This window comes from Diadema antillarum, unplaced genomic scaffold (assembly GCF_040938485.1).
Source record: "Diadema antillarum isolate AM-2024a unplaced genomic scaffold, OU_Dant_1.0 scf00000004, whole genome shotgun sequence".
In the NCBI taxonomy this organism is placed as follows: Eukaryota; Metazoa; Echinodermata; class Echinoidea; order Diadematoida; family Diadematidae; genus Diadema; species Diadema antillarum.
This window is the reverse complement of record NW_027270893.1, coordinates 2958924-2972645: the sequence shown is the minus strand read 5'-3', so window position 1 is coordinate 2972645 and position 13722 is coordinate 2958924. Positions and strand designations below refer to the sequence as shown.

Genomic DNA, 13722 nt, shown 5'->3' with positions numbered 1-13722 from the left:
AGATATGAAGTAAAATCATGAGTTGCCAACAATGAAGGCAAGATGATAACTTCTACAAGAAAAAAAAAAAAGAAATACCCGGGACTTTATTATGGGATAGGAGTAAACATTTCCATCTAAACATACAAGATCTTTTAATAATAACAAACATCAGTGGAAAAGTTTCCATAGGGTAGTAACCCTCATTTTACCTCAGTCTGTCTGCATTTTACTGAAATTCCATCACAGATACCTGTGTTGTATTGTACTGTATTGTTGTTTCCCTTTTATTCAATCAAACTGCCCCATGCTTCGACATACAATGCCTCATTGCAATGCTTGATATTTTCCTTGTGAAAAAACAAACAAACAAACAGATAGATGATAAGCACTTTTATTTCTTAGCTCAGCTAACAGTCAACGTCACTGCTGGTAAAATCGTAACCAGATGGATCAAAGCATTACATGTCTATCACCCTTCATCTTTGAGCTACCTTTTGAGGTAAAGGTGTCTGACAGCACCAACGACAAAAGAAAAGGGAGTAAAGAAAAACTGCCCCGTAATAAAAGTCCAGTTGGCCAAACAGAGTAGGTCAGCAGAAATCACCATTCCATCAAATCCATCGAATGTATCTCTACTTTCTAAACACCACTAAATCATACAGAAGACAAGGCGAGAAAGAGAAGAATTGTAGACACGAAAAACCCTTCTAGCAGAGAGATCACGAACATGCACGTGAACCGCCGCGGCCAAGCTCCAGATGCCGTGTGGGGCGGAAACGAGGCGGTCCTATAAATTCACGACCGTCAATCTACTAAAGTGGCTTTTGTACAAATAATTGAGCAGAACCCTCTGTCACTTGCTTTGCCCCTCAATCATATATTAGATTTTACCCCCTTTTTCCAAACTACAAAACATTAAAGAGGCGCTAGATGGATTTGTATCCAGATATCTTCCTATATATACATTCTGTAGATTATGATAGGTGCATCCATAAGACACTGACCATCGCAAAGGATTCTTTTGATTGAGAGAGATATAAAAGTTCAAAAAAGTGAGAAAAAAACTTGAACTTTTCAGTAGCCTTCATTCACCAACATATCTACAGGGATGTTCAAATAGGTAACTTCAGTTGTTTGCCATGGTATGTATCATATAACATATCACACATAATGCTATTGTTCCATTTACTGGCTGTGGAGTATTTACGACAGGTCCTACCAGGCAATCTTTTTTATCTCTCTGCAGCTAAGTATTGCTTATTGAAGCAATTTGTTGATAAAAAATGAACAGAAATATCTCAGTTTCTCACTGTCTTACACTCGGTCACTTTGATTCTACATCTGACCAGCCCTCTTCTAACAAAAAAACAAACAAAAAACATTTTCAGGAACTTTTTATCTATACAGCTACAGAGCTTGTGATGATAGGCAATGGAGCAGACCTAACCATTTAATGATATTATTTCATATCTCTCTTTCAAATGTGTTTTCTTTTGTATTTCTTCTCTTCCTCCTTCCCAACCTCCTTCTGTCTTTCTTTCCATCTTTCTTGAAGATTATTTTACAGAAATGTACAAATTCTGTTCAGAGGGAGCGGCAGGGAGACATTAGTGAGATAGAGTATTAAGATGAAAAAATTAGGGCAAGAATTCCCATTTTCTCCATTTTTCCAATGTGCCAAGCACTTGAATCATAGACCTTTCACATTTGGGTCAGACAGCTCATCAATGGTATCAATACACATTCACAATTTTTTATAGAAAGAGGGCAAATATGAAAGGAAAATCTGAACCAAAAAAAAAGGAGAAAAAAATATTGTCTGTTTTTCAAAACATGGCCTCTCCACCTCCCTCCACTCTAAGGTTCATTATGAATATGTGCACAGGTATTCATTCTCCCAATAAACTTACCCCTCCTACCCCTCCCCCCCCCCCACACCAAGCAAACAGGTAAAGTGTAACACTTCCATAAATCAGTCACATTATAGAAGAAATTATTAACTACTTTTCTACAATACCAGAATATCTTTACAATCATTATTATTTGCGCACCATAAATCATTTTCTGAAAAAGCAATTTCCCATAATAGTAAGTTCTGGAAAATCTCTATAGACATTTTTGTCCATCATCTATCGCTGTGATGAAATAAATATTTTCTTTCTTTTTTTTTGTCAAGAGGTTGACACCAACTCTAGCCACCCTCAACACACTTGGATGATAAAATCCTTTACATATTGAATGAAATCTTTACTAACTGGTATTCACATTGACCATGACAAATCCTGAACTTTAGTCAGAAGTTGCTAGGCAACCTTTTGGAAAATTCGGCCAAAACCCTCAATGTAAAACCCTCATGAGAGACCTTTTTTTGAAGCTATGCTAGTTTTCCACCATATTTTCCCTCATAAATGCCCACTCACCTCTCAGTGGTAACTACTATATGACTAGAGATATCCACAGCATGAAACTTTCATATAATGAATATTGAGCCGATGGCCTTTTTCCTGGCTTCATACTTTCGTGAACAGCTACTGGTATTCAATGCATTGTGTGGACGAAAAATTTTGCATGCATTTTTTACTTTGGCAAATCTTGGCTAAACCTCGCAAAATCCATGAAAGCTTCATGCAGGTTTTACAGTATTCAGGTTCTAGGTCATATGCCTACCCCATCCCCCCCCCCCCCCCCCTTGGGTGCATCCAAGTATGAAGGTTAAATAACTAGTAAAACTTATCTTTTTGTAGTCCTGCACATATTTGGGGATTCCACCCATCCCACCACATGTGCTACTTTAATACCAATACACCTCAAACTCTCCTTACTATTGTGTTCAAGTCTTTGTTTTTTATTTCTCTTAATGGCTGAAGAAAAAGAGCATTTTTTTTTTTTGCTCAAGAAACTTTGGTCAAAGCAAATATTGAAAAAGTGCACAAATGGCAAAATAATAACTTCTTCCCTAGTTGTTCTTAAGATGGCAAGTTCATTCATCATTGCAATCTGAACTCAGTAAATATCACACAGGAAACAGAACACCCCCCCCCCAAAAAAAAAAAAAAACAAAACAAAACAAAAAAAGAATGTAGAGTTTCACAGCTATAGATCATTTTGATGCTGGAGTTGAGTCATGCCAAAAGCAAAAAAGAAACAAAACAAAAAGAAACAAAAAGATGACTCAATTCAATGTGTGCTAACACGAAGTCATAAATACAAAACAAATGACCATCATGATTTGTGGTGGATGTGTAAATCATACACTGGAGGGGGTAAAAAAAAAAATTGTTCATTAATATTTCTTTTTTAAAACTCTGCAGCTCAAAAAAAGAAAACAACAACTACAAGATAGCAGAATAAAGAGGAAGATTTTCAACCATAATAGCTGTTTTCCTAACAGAAAGCTGGTATTTTTGCCCAGGTAACTGGTGTTTAGACAATGAACAGACCGTTGTTGGGGGGGTGAGATATTCGTCATCCTCTTGCAGATCCCCAAGTAAGCGTCAAACATGAAAGATGCGATGACCACACGTATTCAAACTTTCAACGGATATTTATCCACTCTTTGCATGCAAAGCAAAAATACTTTCCCCTTTTTGATGGAATGCAAGAATGCTGTAAACGTGGACATTTTCTCGTGAGTCATTTTTGGCGCTTGGCCGAGTAAGGTGAATTTCGTGTGTTTTTAATTCAGCAAGCATAATTAAAATATGAACTAGTGTTACAAACCATGCAGAAATATTTGCAATGCTTTTAATTTTGAGCTAGTTGCACTTCGTGCTACTTAGACATCGTGTGAAATGCGCCAAAATTTCCAAACTAGAAAATTTAAGCTTTTCAAGTATTGATTGGCTGTACCCAAAAAATGATGAAAATGCAGGATAAATAGAAATCATACAACTCTGAACACAATTCCTCAAAGTCTATGACCCAGAGGCAACACCTGTACTTGCAATCATCATTGGGCAGTCAAAAGCTCTCTCCCTAGCATCAAACATTTTGTTTTCTGTCTAAGTTTTTTTTATTTGAATACGTGCAATTATTGTTTTTGCACTCAGCTATTTCAGTGAAGTTCACTCCTTCACAATTTTGCAGATGAAAGTTTGGTTTTTTTACATACTTTAATATCTGCCAAATTCAATTACGAGTTCTTACTTTGTTCACTCTTCAGTGTTAAGCATAACACAAAATTTAGAGCTATTTCAACATTGGCTAAACATTCCTTATTAACGGTGAGGCTACATCCGTACATTAAAAATGTTTTCATATTCAAATAATGGTTCTTTCATTATAGCTACCAACTGGATACTGAGTATATCCACAACATGTATCAATATTCTGAGAAAATGAAATAAACATGGGGAATGTTGTCATTTTCTTACGTTTATCAGCGAGCTTCTCCTACTTGTAGGTTGATATCGCAATCTTGACAAAGAATTTTCATATAATACCACATAAGTTTGGTGGAAAACGATCAATATTCCTCTTTTTCAGACCAGCCATGCTGACATACTTTCCTAACCCTTTCACTGCTAAGTACATGATTATAACAGCAATAGCACTCTGAAACACACAGAGGGGACATACACATACCACATGCTCACATTGGTTTTATAGGGCAAGGGCCCCATATTTTTTATGTATACATGCAAGTGCCCAGTCGTACATGCATTTTTTGCTTGCCCCGCCTGTGGGCAAACAGGGCTAGTGGGACTGTAGCAACCTGCAAAGATGAGTGAGCTATATCATCTTTCATCTATACTATAAGGAATGCTTGTTTGGGCATTTTAACCTTATGTGTGCTTTGGGCGCTAACTGGCACTGAAATCCCCATTGCACTGTGCATACTGTCCATTGTCGCTGGCACAGAAAGGGTTTAATTGAATATTGATTTCTATGCCACTATTTGTTGTTGTAGGGGGGGGGGGGGGGGGTTGTCTAGTTGTTCTTTTTGCATGACCTCCCTGCATGCAAAAATGATCATATATGAATTATGGACACTCTTCATAACACCCTTCAAGCCCACGTACACTTGAGGCTAGAATTCCCTGAACAGGTCAAGGTATCTAGGAGGTAATATATTTCATTTAATAATGGCACCCAGTCAAAAATACACCCCGCCCCCCCCCCCCCAAAAAAAAAAAAAAAAAAAAAAACAAAAAAAAAAAACTGTGATGGTTAGATTTATTTTTCTGTCAGCAATTGCATGATTTATTTTTTTTTCAAATGCCCCAAATACAACTTGAAAATCTCTGACAAGGAGTAAGAAATATCAGGAATTAGTTTAATGCTATTTTCATCCTTTGTCTAGACGGGCAGATTATTTGAATGTTTTAAATCAATCTGATGATTCCAAATCATGATTCTTTAAAGGTTTGTCTAAAAAAAAAAAATGCCAATTCAGGTTACCATTTTTTTTTTCTACAGGATATTCCTGACCTTTTGTTTTTCAGATGGTGTACCAAGAGACTGTTCTAGATGAAATACTACTATTTTCCCCACTGTTTCTACAGTCTAGTCCACTGCCATCTTAGGGATGGTAGGTCTATAGTATTGGTAGAGATGAGGATTGGGCTTTTAACTTTTTGTGAGATACCAAGAAACCACTAATGAAATACAAAGTAGTATAGAGCATACCATTCTAAGAGGTAGTCAAAGTTTGTTTGATGAAAGATGGTTTTGGAATGGCTGAGACAACCAAAAACAAAGTAAAACAAAGCGATCATAATAAAAGATGGGTCTCACCTTTTATTAGGATCGCTCTGTATTGTATATAATATCTCATCCAATTCAAAACCAATTTTCATCAAATAAATGTTGAATTCCTCTTGGAATTACATGCTATTTCACATTTTAGAAGAAGTTTCTTACCTCACAAAAAAAAAAAGTTAGAAACCTGAAGTTACATGTCAACCAAAACTATACTATCACTTTAAAAGCTCCATATTGGTGTAGATGATAGTTCTGCTTTTCCAAATTTAACTTGTACACACATTTTCCATCAAATCATGTTTGGATATAAACAAGAAAATAAAATCCCTTTGTCGGTAAAAGGGGATATAGAATGGTCTATGTGCACACAATGCCATGTCTAAAAAATGACTGCTAGTTCTAAACTCTGTTGAAATAGAGCATGAAAGCCCCTTTCTGAAAAGAAAAGAGAATATTGATGAAAAAACAGTTTGAATTTTGTACCTCTAGAATTGGCATGGATCCTGTTGGGTTTTTTTTTTTCTAGGGGGAAAAATAAGATGATAGACGATCATCTCAGTACTCAAATTCAAATCTGAGGGGTACAGTTTGTATTATTACAGGTGATGTATGTCCTGGAAAGCACAGTATTTGGATTTCCAGTGAATTTCACTGATGCGGTGCCACTGGCAGTATAACAAAGAAAGAGATTCCTTTTGCATCAACCTATTTTCAAGTCTGGCAAAGGACCATCAAGTTTATATTTTAGAAGATTCTTCTTTTTTTTTTCATTGACGTTGAGTTGCCTTCTTAGCTGTCTTTCATGAAGGCCTAATATCGAGCAGAATCAACCCAGTAAAATGCTCTAAAAAATTAGAAATAATCAGTATTTGTAAAATTATGCATCCTGCCAGAATATTCACTGAAGCAAGATGGATAAACAATTCTTCAAAATGATTTTTATTCTTACATTCTCAAGAATATTTGCAAATGAGAGCTAAAGTCTTCAAATAAAAAAAAAAAAAAAATCTTATAGATACCATGATACTTGAATCAAAAGATGCTTGTAATAGCCAGAATTAAGGAGAATACATCCATGTTCCTAATTTTCAAACGACTGATGGGATGAAGGCACATGTTTGCATCATCAGAAAGAATTATTATCAAAAACACAGACAAAAATGACAACAAAGACACATACACAAATAAACAAAGAATAAAGACTTAATAACATCTAAATGAATCAAGGAACATCCTTTGAGTAATTCTCATTAACAAAATGTGACAAACACCGATATAAAAGAAAATTTGCTCGCTACCTCAAATTTTGGGATCAGAGGAATGGCGACATGAAGAAAAGGGATGGTCACGCACAAGGTATGAAAGGAAGAGGGAAAAAATAACAATGAAAAGTCGGCTTACAGGCGACATTGAGATGCTTGAACTCTGGTCTTCGTTGAGGCAGAAAAAAAAATAATGGCTAGCAATTGTCACCAAAGTTCCCCAACAAGGGGATTTTTTTTCTCTCTTTTTTTTTTTCTCCCCCTCTCTCGCAGACTTTGGTCTACCGCTTGGGCCGCTGCATTGGCACGGGTACGAGTCACAGAGCGCTGGCACTCGCGGAGTCACAAACTGAGAGCAGCAACGTACACAAGACTATTTCCCCGTGACCTTCTCCCACAGCTTCACAGACTTTCCCGTAAACCCGAGAGTGGAGGTTTTTCTTTTACTCACACGACACTGACTAAGAGAGGCTGAGAGAAAGAGAGGGAACACTGGCAAGCCCAGCTTTGGGAGCCGGTGGGCGGGGCTTTCATTGACCCAGGGAAGTCTGATGACATCATCGCCAGCCGACCAATGGCGGCGCGGTTGCCATAAGGGGGCGTAGCGTGACCTCCGTGCACTCTGCGCTGACTGGTCCGCCGCCTCTGATGTCAACAGAGCTGGTTGGCAGGCGCTGGCTAACCAGATTTGGCCCTGGCCTGATTTGCATCTCATTTGCATCTCATCACCATACCTCATTTGACTATGGCCTTACCTGGGAGCTTACAGTCATTCACTATCAACACCCACGCACACATTTATTGTGAGTTGCTGCGCAAGTGCAGCAGAGAGGCATATGGGTGGAAACTCCTAGTAGTCTCAGCTTTCAAGACCCTTTAAGCATGATTTTTATAAAAATGCTTGTCCTCACCCAAGGTTTAACATTTTAAACATTGATGCTATGGACAGTGGTGTATTCTGTGTATCTGAGCAGTCTGTTGATTAGTATTAGTACTATTGATTGGTATAAAGTGAAAACTGATATAAGAAAACGGAAACAGTGAGTGCTGGTGTAATAACATTGAATAGACTGACAAGGATGACCAAGCAAATGCCATACTGCAACAACAAGCCACTCACGTAGCCTAGTCTTGTAATCAGTCCCTACTCATTTCCATTTTGGCAGTTTGAAAACAATAACATAGTTTTAATACTGTAACTTTGAGGGTGTACACATGTAGCTTTTGTACATGGACACATATAACTTTGCCATTATGATTTTTTTTCTTTTTTTTGTGTTTTAATGGAATAAAAAACAAATCAATACATACACGAACATGTAAATAAGAACAATTATCGGGAAAAAGAGAGAGAAAAAAAAGAAGAAAAAAGAAAAAAAAGCAGCACTACCCATGCAATAGTAAATAGTTCTAGATGTCCTTTAAAAGCAGTCACTTTGTCTCATACAAGATACTATCTATGTTTAACAAATATGATACGATATATATTCTCTAAAAAAATTAAAAGTAGACAACACAAAAATAACATAGATTATAAATTTGTGTTACGTACAATTGATAAGAGGAAATAATGCCAGGAGAACCATTCAACAACACCCACAGGAGGGCACGGGACTGATTTCTACGATTTCTTTTTTAAAAGTTGACATACCAGTGGCAAGATCTATTCTGGTATTAATTTGAGCTTCTCTGGGATGACAGCATAAACTTCTCAATGTATGTACATTTGCAACTATCTGTAGTCTGGGAGACACAGCCACTAGATGGAGCTTCTGCTTGCGCATGCCTTTTCGAGACAAGGCGGTTTCGCCTTGGCTCAGCACTCTTGTTCTATGCAACTCACAGTTCGGAGGTACCGAAAATTTGCTCCGTGATGGAAGACCACGTTTCACGAATCAATGTTTTTCATAGACTAGGCAGTTACGAAAACTTCACTTGAACTGTTGTAAATGTGATCTTTGAACTGCATTTCATATGAAGGTCTGCAAAGCTCCGGAAGTGCCAACAGTTTTAATATAGTTTTATACATTAGACTAATTCCTTGACCTTGAGAATTTTCCACAAAACTACACTATAAAGCATAAGATGCAGATTTCCAACAATTTAATAGACACCAAGAATTTTTCCACTAAACATACCACGTGTAGGCCTATCAGATAAGTAGAGCAAAGTTTGACACCATATGATCGAAAAAAAAAATATAGAAATGTTAATCACAGTACTGTAAAGAAGTGGAAATAGAACAATTCTTCCCCCAAAGGAGTACAGACTAATATCTTCTCTAGAACAATTCTTCACAAGTTGCATCTGTAGCTCATTTCATTCTTAATAAAGTCCCTAGTTAGCATTTGCAGATGAAAAAAAGAACAGCTTTAATGCTTCAAAATAGTTCTAAAATGTGAGTTATACGTGTAGATCAAAATAACCAACATGAAAGTGTTAATCAACAATTAATCAATATCAAATATTGTTAAATACACAAGACATATGAACAACAGTTCTATCAAAAAACTGTTTCTATAATTTAAACCATCACCTTGATGGTGTATTCAGAAAATCATTGATATCTCCTGATATTCGCAGTCTTATTTGCATGTTTTTATGGTAAGGTGCTTTGTGATACAACTGAACTATCCCTATGCATCAAATATGATAATTCTAACATTTTTCTAAGTACTGCTCTGAAGATCAAATAGTGGCTTTAATACAAAGACTACAGGATATAAACAAAGGTCTTGAACTCAATACACATCATGTGCAACATTCTGCCACAAGAGGGCGCTTTGTCCTTGAGCCTCTATGCACATCACTTTTCACCATCAGTTTGAACAGTTCAGGCAATTTCCACAAAAGGGACAGGAAGCAAGCGCACCCACACACACATGCAGCTTCTTCATCTGGTCAGGGAGGTGAGACACCTCCCTGATCTGGTGGGGTAACTATGAACCGAAGCCACTCAGACAAAATTGCAGTCTAGGAATGTAGACTAAGCATCCCTCACTTAATCTGTCATTCCATTAGAAAAAGGGCAGAATATCAGAATGTTTTTGACCTTTCAATTCAGAGTTCAGTGCACGCCTCAACAGGCAAGGACAATGGTAGTCTCAGGGCCAGGCTTACAAGTGTCTAGTAAGTGAAAAATGCAGATGGAAATTTTTGAAATTAAATATAATTTCTTCACAATTATCTCTGTTCAGACAAAGACGGACTATGATACTCTGACATGTTCTCTGAAGGAAAGAAAACAAAAGTGTTAGTCTGCTTTTGAAGGTGGCGAGTATTATCACTCACATTTACTCATAGGCCTATAAATTGTGCCAAGTTTTCAATGTTGCATTTAATAAAGGTCTTGATAAGAGGCTAAATTGCCTGACCCATGCAATAACAGCCATTCATGGAGGAAAGTGGGAATCCGCACAGAGCATTCACTATAACACTGGCAAGCCTTCAAACACAAGCTGGAGCTAATCCTACATGGCACAAGCCAGGTGCTGCCATACACAGAATAGCCAGCACCCAGCTTTTGTATACCACTACAAAACTATATGCACAGAGATTCTCCCACCCCCCCTCCCATTTTACCATCACCCACTAAGACAACATACAGCCTTCGTTCAAGGAGTCAAAGACATTTTTTTTTTTTTTAATCAATACGTAACAGATACACCTTACTTTGATATCATGGTCACACTCGCCATTAATCTTGTCAAGACTTGCTATCCACTGAGCAGCTCACCAGGAGAAATAGCCTGTACAAAGGTCAAGACGAGACTAACCCTTCCTATGCCAGTGACTTTAGACAGTGTGTACAATGCTATGGGGTTTTCTGTGCCAATCAACACTCAAAGCACATACAATTGTAAAGGGTTTAACTCTTTCCACAACTTAAAGGACAAGTTCACCTTCATAAACATAAGGATTGAGAGAATGTAGCGATATTAGTAGAACACATCATTGAAAGTTTGAGGAAAATCAGACAATCCGTTCAAAAGTTATGAATTTTTGAAGTTTTTGTGCAGTACCCGCTGGATGAGAAGACTACTGCAGTGTATGAATAACTTAGATGTCACATGCGTACAACAATGTAAGGAAAATATAAAGGGAATTTCACAAAATTCCATCTTTTGAAAAAAGTACACATTCCCCTGACTCGTTACCGACAAATGTTATGGGTAATATTATTCCCCCTGCCTTTAGAAAGAGGCAAGTCAAGTGCTCTTTTATTATGCGAAAAAAGTGAAAATATGTTGAATTTCTTTTACATTTTTTTATATTGTTGTACGCATATGACTCACAAGCTGTAGTAGTCTCCTCATCCAGCGGTTCCAACACAAAAATTAAAAAAATTCATAACTTTTGCATCGATTGTCCAATTTTCCTCAAATTTTCACTGATGTGTTCTACTAATATTGTTGCATTTTCTCAATCCTTATGTTTATGAAGGTGAACTTGTCCTTTAATAGCAAGGGGGAAAAATACTATATCATCAAATATAATCAGGTTCCAAGCAGTGGTGTCAGAGGTAATGAAGAGGCAATAGCTTTTACTTGAAGGCCAACAAAATATTCTATACCTCCACCCCTCCCCCCTTACTAAAAAAAAAACAAAAAAAAAACGAGATGGCTGGAATGTACGACCAATTTAAAGAAAAATACTATTAATGGCAGGACATCTCGTGGTAGGATTTCAATTCCAACTTCGCAGCAGTCGTGCAAGGGTTAACACATTGACACAGACAGATGTGTAGTAGCAGAAGGAAGCAAGTCATCTAGAAAGCTCCGGTCTCCCTTAAAGCCCCAATCTACCATTTGCCTGTGAAACAAAAACCCAGCTTTAGTGCTTCAAAATACAATTGTGGTTCTAAAATGTCAGCTAGGGATATACACAACTAATGTAAAAATGTTAATCAGATATTCAATGTGAAGTATTATACAAAATGTGAACAATAGTTATGATAAAATTGTTCTAGAATATTAAAACCGTCTACAGTTACTGTATGGTTTATTGGGGAAGATAGTGATACAATGTATCTCTTAATATATTTCAGGCTTTACTGAAATCTTTTATGGTAGGATGTGCTGTGATACAACTGACCTACACATACATTGTAGGCCTATGCATCAAATGTGATAACTCTAACAATACCTTTAAAGCCCCAATTTATCCTATTAAAGTCTACATACAATGTACATATGAAAATCAGTCTTCAAATCTGTGAATGATATCTTTTTTATTTATAAAAAAAAAAAATATGAGGAACATACTCATGTTATTTGAACTTTAATATGATCTTATAGTGATGTCTCAAAATGTCAAAATATTTTTGCATATCATATCATGTTCCAATAAGGAATATCCTGATTCCACTGAATCTAAAACACACAAAATTTATCTTACCTAGCCAAGCATGAAAAATTACTTGCGCGAAAATATCCACTTTTACAGTATTCTTGTATATTTGTATAAATGCCAAGAAAAACTATGACAGCTACACGTGGGAAGGTACAAATGTATGAGTATGTAATCCGGGGGAAGCGACTTAAATTACAGGCATGATGTGATATTCAAGCACAGACACACTCTCTAGAATAATCTCAGGATTTAGGATGTACCGTAATTGTCGTGGTTTATTGCACAGTAAACCCGGATCTTCGCTGGCAGCCACGAATAGGCCTACCGCAAAATGGGTGCCATGGCGACAGAGAAACCTTCAAACTTTCCTCAAAGTCAAGATCACCTTGATAGGTTCATTAAAATACTCAAAATGAGGAGACCGAGAGTGACGACATCGTTGAAAATTTGGATCACGATCAGGTATTATGACCCCTCATTTTGAATTCATTGATCTTGAGTGATGACTTCGAGGAATGACCTTTGACCCTCTCTGCATGAAGAAAATGTTCAAATTTATTCCTACCAATAGGCCTAGATACCAAATCCAAGAAATATTATTGTCATTGGGTGTTTCCACTGCAATAAAGAGGTGAGGATCACCTGATAGTTAAAATTCACCTGACATGACATCTTGGTCATGTGATAGTGAAGTTGCTTCTAAATCTCTAGCCAATGGGCTTCCACTTATTTTGCAGAAAGTTTACACCCACCCAAGTGAAAGATCAAAGATGACAACTTTGTGTGATGCCTGTAGTTGTAGTAAAGCCTTTCACACAAGTCTATGGTCATGTGGTGTGAACAACAGCGGATAGCAAAACCAGAAAGTTTTGAGTGCATGAAACTAGTGCACATTTCGCGAGTGCAAGCAAAAGTTTTTGTCTACACAAAATGCATCTTGACTGCCAATCACCAAATCCTGAAAGTTTCATGCCATGAATGTTTCGGGCTTTACAGTGTACACGTGTGCGTGCCGCTCGAAATTGACATTTTAGTACAAACGAGGGCAGCTCCACCCTTTAATGTTACCCTGGAGATCTTTGCACAGCCATCCAGTTCTTTCAAATAGGTCCCCTGACTGTGCATGTGCAAGTGTGTGTGTGTGTGTGTGTGTGTACGTGTGTGTGCGTGGGTGGGTGCATGTATGGGGGAGAGAGGAAAGGGGGGGGGGTCTGCAAATGGACAGCCTTGAATAGACTGTCAGGATCAGCCTAGTCTCTCATCCAGACCCTCTGAAGAATCAGTCTCCACAGCACAGCCGAGAGGGAGTGAAAAATACTGTACAACCAGAAATGTTCGCGTGCTGTGAAACTTTTGCGAATTTTGCGAGGAGCCAAGATTCTCAAAAGGGAAAGGCATCACAAATTCTTTTCCCCTCCATATC

The 13722-nt window shown here is 37.4% G+C and overlaps 1 protein-coding gene across 1 annotated transcript in view; it reads right to left on the bottom strand.

The window, feature by feature from the left end:
- Nucleotides 1-13722, bottom strand: part of LOC139708577 (uncharacterized) — a 110024-nt gene that overhangs the window by 59919 nt on the left and 36383 nt on the right. The window lies entirely within an intron of this gene.